Below are 7,198 nucleotides of genomic sequence, written 5' to 3' on the forward strand. Positions count from 1 at the left end.
ATACATGAATCACACAGGGTGTACATAATACATTACAACAATGCTGTGACGCTTAGATGAAAGACTATTCTTGTGGGCCATCACAAAACATGTCTCAGTTTCTCCTTTATATTAAGGTAATTAAAGTAGAACATTTTCCAATTTACAAAAACAATCTGATTAGAGACAAAAGGTCTCCTGTAGGGACAGGGATTAAATCCAAATAAAATGAAGAACACGATAAAAAGCAAGACAAAGGCCACCTCTTTAGGTCTGTCGTTAAACCACTGATCAGTTAACAACAATTAAAGAAAAGTATTACTTTATTATTTCTATACTGTTTAAAATGTTCTGAATATAATAAACAATGTTTGATCTATACCTTGCAATATTAAGCTCATGAGCATTAATAATCTATTAATTATGTTTCTTGTATAATTGAAAAATTGATATTATTCTGTTTTATTATGCCTGCATAGTCATAAATTGGGTCTTTGTAAGGTGTGACTATGAAAGGCCTGTGTCACTAAGGCAAGTTAGAGGTCACAATATTTCCAAAGTGTATAATGCCATGCAACTTTCAAAGAGGAAAATAGAAGGAATGACAAGGCAATTTCTGGGAGCCCTATCTAAAGACCTAAACAAAAGCTATCTAGCATACAGTGTCCTTTTTCGGTGCCTGCAAAGGCTTTCCTAATCATTTTGTTTCCTCCCATACTGTGATACCATATACTCTCTTGATTCTCTTTATTCATTGTCCAGTCTTCTGTGATACCCAACTTGAGTGTAACAGACACCTGCACCTCACAAATGTGTAATAAATGCATTGATTTTGTCTTAATCTTGTCTTGACCCAATCTTAACAATTTTTCTCTTTTCACTGACTTGGCACTTTAAGAGCAATTGGGTAAAAGAGAAACGTCTTCACTCTCTATGATAGTATCAGTGTCTCTGGCCTAGCATAGTGTCATCCTGATGGACCGTTCCACTCCAGACAGAGCAAAGGATGGAAGGGCTGTACCACTCTAATGGTGGGCTTAGGCGTAGCTGTGATGAAGCAGCTGGGGCTGGGGTCCAGTCTGCGTTGTCTCTGCTGCGCTGATCGGTTCTCACAGCTGTGGGACTATTTAAGGAAGCCCCCTTGTTGTCCTCGACAGCCTGCAAGTCTGTGGACAGGACCCAGCACTTCAGCCTTGGAATTCAAGTAACTTACTCCCTGTGACCCTACTGGAAGAAGTGAGACCTGTTGACCATGTGATTTCTGTTACCTATTAAAAGTCACCAAGTTCATAGTTTGTCATGTATTTTGTCCCGCTCTCTGAGTAAGACATTCTACGAAAGATGCGTGCTCGTCTCATTCTCAGGTTTCAGTCATTGGCTTTAGCTGGAGATTTGGTTTTTCCAACAGGGGTTTTCCCAGGGACTGTGGGAGAAAAACCAATCATGCAATTTGAAAGGGTGGTTTAGCGGTCAAGCCTCAAGTCTGGTATTATTTGTCTTAATTAGTATTAATTGTTTGAGCTTTACTCTTTATCTTGTGGTTTTATTAATGACATCCTGTCTGAAGAAGCAGCCAGTGAGTCAGCAGCTGTGTATGGAGCCATTAGTTAGAAAAAAGAGCTGACAAATGTTTCCGAAGTAGTGTTCTATTTACATCTTTCAACGGAGGGGACTCCTTGCTCAAAAAAGGTTCATGAGGGGAACCAGGCACGTTGCTTGACATAAAGCTCTACTGGGGCATAGACCCCTCATTACTCATTTAACTTTTTTCTTCTTCCAAGCTTGCTGCATACAAGAATATATTACACTATAGTGTAATAAATGTGGGGTCTCTTATGTAGCAGGAAATTACTGCTAGGAACGTCAGAACTAAGGGTATAACAATGTAAAGGTCTTTATTAATCCGGACAAATGGTTCTCTATAATTCATGAGCAGAGTGGAATACTCCAGGGCACCAAGGAGGCTACACAGCCGCACCAGGGTAGTTCACTCCTCCATCAACCACACCCCACCCTCCCCAACTCAGTATACTCACGGCACCCTCAAAGCTAGGCCAAAACCCTAGTTAACACTCCAGCGTCACTGCAATTCCAGCACTCACTTGCACACGCACCAGGTCACCTACGTCACACGTGCAAGGGAGACCCAAATACCAAACTTCGGACTATGGCCACCTCCCTACCCTGTTCTTGCCTCCCACCTGGTCATTTAAATAACCTTAATTAAAATTGTACAAGACAAACAGACAGGTAGGAGTGTACTTAACTCGCCACTTGGCGAGACCCTCCCCCGGGGTCTGAGTTTGTGACGCCGTCCACCTTCCCAGGGAGAACGTTCGCTGGACGGCGTTGTAGGATTCTCCGCTTGAGGCTACAGGTCAGTTGTTAGACAACCGTGGCACTCTCCTACTTCCCCTACCTAACTGCTACACAAGGTAATATACCTCCCTTACTATCACAGGAACACCTTGACCCCCCTCCCTAACTATTTTCATCGTCGGCAGTCCTTTCGACTGCGAACGCTATGTCACCCCGTTCCAGAGAGTGCGCAACTAAGATCAGCTCTCCTTCTCCCTTGGCCAAGTCCCTTTTTAACCATTCCTCTTCCCCCCTGTAATCAGCCACACATGCAAACACTAATTAAATGAGCCCCGCAGCTTATTCCTATTACAATAGATACTTCCCCTGTTTAACCAACTATACGTACAGTTCAGGGACGTAAGTTTAATGTGACCTAGGGTAAAAAGGGTCTAGCGACGCCACTGCAATCTTTACGAAGTATTATCATTGAATCGTATGCCAATAATAGTAACTGAATTACTAAATTATAGGGGTATATTATTGTATAAATCTGTAAAATTGTGACAAACCTGTTGTATGTATGACTTTTGAGATATACCAACTATTATTGCATACTGACAGGGTCTAGACCAGGGCTGTGTCTACTACCGCGCACTTTACAAAGTACACTGCAATACAGTGCACTGCAAAACAGTGCACTTACATATTCAGTGCACTCCGTCACTGATAAGTGCTGTCTCAAATGGAACACTTACGTTAAACACTTGGTGGAAGTGACGGACGCAAATCTGCTCGCGACACCCGCAAACCTGCCAAAATGAACGCGCTTCTCCACTCAAGAGGAAAAAGCTGCCGAAAGGGCTCCTCCTTTTCCGCTACGTAGCCAAGATGGCGCCCGTTTAGGGCGAGTAGTGTCCATCGTTGTACACTGTTTTTTTGGACCGTTTGCAGTGCGCCATCCGGGTACTTTCAGTGCACTGAATTCTGCAGGTTTTGTGAGTGAAGCGCCCTAAGCACTGAAAGTCAGTGCTCGAAGTGCTCGAAGTGCACAAGTGCGCGGTAGTAGACACAGCTCAGATGTCTTCAACCCTAGTCTTCAGGGACCAGGTCATTATCTAGTTATGCAGAAGCCTGTTAACGACCATTAATTTGAATCAGGTGTGTTGGAGCAGGGAAACATCTCAAACGTGCAGGACAGGGGGTCCCTGAGGACCATGGTTGAAGACCTCTGGTCTAGAGTGATAGGGTCAATGCTGGGAATAATAAAAGGCTATCTGCTATCCCAAATAACTGATAAGACCTCCAGCCTCGAATAGACTACAAGAGGTAGCCAACTGATAATGTCAGTCCAGAGCGTGTTGGGGTAGTTACTCAAAAAAAGTAATAGATGACACATTATTGTTACTTTTTTTAAGTAATGCTTTACTTTACTAGATTACTCATTGCTGAAAGTAACTAGTTACACTACTAGTTACATTACTTTTAGAATACTCCGTAACATCACCTGAGATGCACTTGCCAAATAACAATATATGTACCATATATATACCCAAATCAACTCAAATTCTTATTATAATGAGGACATACACAATATATCTCTTTTCTACTTTTTAATACCACAAAGCTGACAAAAAAGTTGTGAAGGCTACAGTACTGGCAGTAAGCAAAATGTCTCCAAAAAATAAATACTTAAAACTTTAAATGGCAACAGTTTCTCTACTATGTAGCCTATGCTGCTACAAGCCTGTTAATCTCTGCTTTGGTAACCTGCTGTTGAAAGTCAAGTTGTGGCTGCTTGGCTGGTGTCGGCAACAATAGCAACGGCTACCTTTTATGGGCGTCAGTGTCACTCAGGGTCCGGGGATCTTTAGCCAGGGGCGCGGCCAGGAATTTTGGGCCCCATGACAAAAACATCAAATTGGGCCCCCTCTGGGACCTAACTGTCCCATCGAAAGCTTTAAATACCTCTAATTAAAGGCTTACAACTGTCTTGCTTCTTGTAGTTCAATACATGAATGAGCACAATATTTACTGCTGGTGATTTGTACATGCAAGTCTGCATGTGTACATCATCATTATCATCTGCCCTCACAAAAGCCTCCCTGTCCCCGTCAGTCAAATCTGCTGGCCACAAACCTGCATCAACATCCTTTTTATGACTTCTGTCTTCTTCCACCATGCATCTCTCATCCTCATCATCACTGTAACTTTCTTTCCCTTCTTCCTGTGCTTCCACACTTCTTCCTCCTTCTAGCTCTACCTGAGAGGGCCCTGGCTCTGTTGGATGTGCACAATGCATGTGATATATACAGTATATACAGAAATATGCCAAATACCAATAAATGACATTAACACTACAGAACATTGACCCAAATGATCTACAGTTCTGTATCACTACCACTTGATTACATACATTAGATCCAATAGATTTTTTGGGTGTGTGTGTGTGTGCAAGCTTCTCAAATAAATTGCCCTTCATGATGGGAATAATAAAGTCTGTATCTATAGATGTCATTTAACGGCCATAATTAAATCTAAATGAACGTATCAAACTGGATTATTTTAATATTGTCTGTAATTTACATGCAGGCTGAGGTAAGCTACTCACTGTTTACACCTGTCAAGCATCCAGTACAAACAGTATTAAAAAATATATATATTATTATTTCATAATGATCATTATGTGAGAAAATAATTTGTTTTAATTTCTTTGATTTATAAATGTTTATTTTGTATTATTTTTTGTTATGGTAAAAAGAGCAAGAGAGACAAAGAAATCCCCAGACTCCCTGGAATGATGGTAACTGGCATGTCGTTAACACAATGTTGCTCAACTTCTTCATTGGTACAGGGAGGGGTACAGTTACGGGGAGACTGGGGTGCTGCTGACTCATCTGTTTTTAAGTCTGCTAAAAGGGGCAGTGAGTCGGGACAATGACTTATTATGAATATCTTGCTAAATGTTTTCCTGTACTGATTACATATTGATGAACTGTAGGTTAACACTAGTCTGTAGCTAGCTATTTTATTTTACTAGGAACATTCAGCCAACAGGTTAATACCTACAGACTATGCACCTTTCTTGGTGAAGAAAACTGGGTTACAGATTGAAAACCTCTCATTTGTCTTTACTCTCCCTCTTTTTTCTCTGACCTTTTTTGAAAATCTGATTTATGTTTAGGCTAGGCGACATTGTGATAACTATTTCTAGAGACTAGCGCATCTAGCCTACTGATTACAACTAAATATATAAATATATAATTTCATATGAGTTTTGCCAGTTTTTTAGGGCCCCCTGACAGCCCTAAAGGCCGAATTATACTTCTGCCTTTTTACGCACACGCACAAGGGGAACGCCCTCACCGTCAAGAAACGCCCTCTGGTGCCCTCTCCGAGCTCTGCGTGCACCTCCTGATTTTCCTGACTATCCGTCTATCCGTCCGTCATTTTACGGATACCCCTTGGCTGTGATTGGTCCGTATTAAGAACCGCTTGCGTCAGGGGTGGGGGCGGGGTTGCCGAGACCAACAAGAGAACAGAATCCTTTGACCGCCATTGTTGTAAGATTTTACAATTCATATATCAGCTAAACAGTACATGTAAATCAGCATCTGAATTAAAATGTAACGAGAAATGGGCAGTGTAGTTGCTGAAAATTTGCTTATTTTATTGATGAAACGGTTCATTTGTAAATTTGCTTCGACTTTTCGATAACCTAGCTAGCATCGCAGTGCTACTGCCATCTACTGTTCCGGCAGTGAATTGCTTTTAGCACGCAGAGCCGTTGGAGTAGTATAAATTCAACCAATCCGTCCGACTCCGTCCGACGTTATTAATCGTAGAAGTATTAATCGTCCTACCCCCCCCCCCCCCCCCCCCCCCTTTCCCCGGTACCCCCCCCTATAGCTACTAGTCTACTTGCCGCTGAAAATGCTTAGAGAGATTAGAGGTTGTTTTCGCAGCGGTGGAGAGGTGTTTTTGGCCTGGGAACAATGTACATTTACCTTTTTGTCCTTTAGCACAACTAATACGAAATAATGTGCATACCCAGTGCCGGGCCTAGCACATTGGGCGGTCCTAGCACATTGGGCTTTTTTTTTAATGCTCGTGCAGTGCCACTTGACATGAAAAAATTACCGGTCAGCCCGTGCCTAAAACCGCCCCTGTTACCTCCATCACTCAAAAGACGTCCTAAGCGGCACTGCCATTCTTGTTTCGCCTCTTGAACTCTGGGGCTAAGTCAAGTGACTAGTGTTACGCAAACACACGTAGCCTACTGTAAAGGGAGATTTGATTTGTTATTTTCTCCTCCCGATATGCAGATAGCAGTAATGCAAGTAACACAAGACATTTTTGTATTAGTAACTGTAATGCGATTACTGAAGTTATCAACAGTAATGCGTTACATTACTGCGTTACAGACAAATGTAATCTGATTACAGTAACGCGTTACCCCCAACACTGGTCCAGAGGTATTCCTCTGATAAATTATATGCAGTGACAGCTCTTGAGATGCTCTTGAAATAGCAACCCACACTTTTGACATCAATTCCAATTTGAATATTTCTATAATTTTGGACACAGTCAACTAGTTTGACAGGTGTATAGCTTAATATATCTTGTTGATGCTTGTTTTCCTGCTAATCATCATAACTTGCAATGGAAAAGCAGTGACAATCCCCGCAACGTCCTTATTTGCCGAAGCAGACAAAAAACAATAATTCATTAAATAAAGTACTACTTATGTCGAGCTCTAACATTTTAATTATATTACGAGACCGCAGTCGCACCTGAACCGTGATACCAGCCTTCTGTGCGTGTGTAAGCCAACAGCTGAACCTGCCGTTGGCGCGCACGGAATGCGGTTGACGACTAAAGCAACAGCACTTTTATGGAAACCGCTCAACGATACGTAACC

Source organism: Hypomesus transpacificus, chromosome 26 (assembly GCF_021917145.1).
Source record: "Hypomesus transpacificus isolate Combined female chromosome 26, fHypTra1, whole genome shotgun sequence".
In the NCBI taxonomy this organism is placed as follows: domain Eukaryota; kingdom Metazoa; phylum Chordata; class Actinopteri; order Osmeriformes; family Osmeridae; genus Hypomesus; species Hypomesus transpacificus.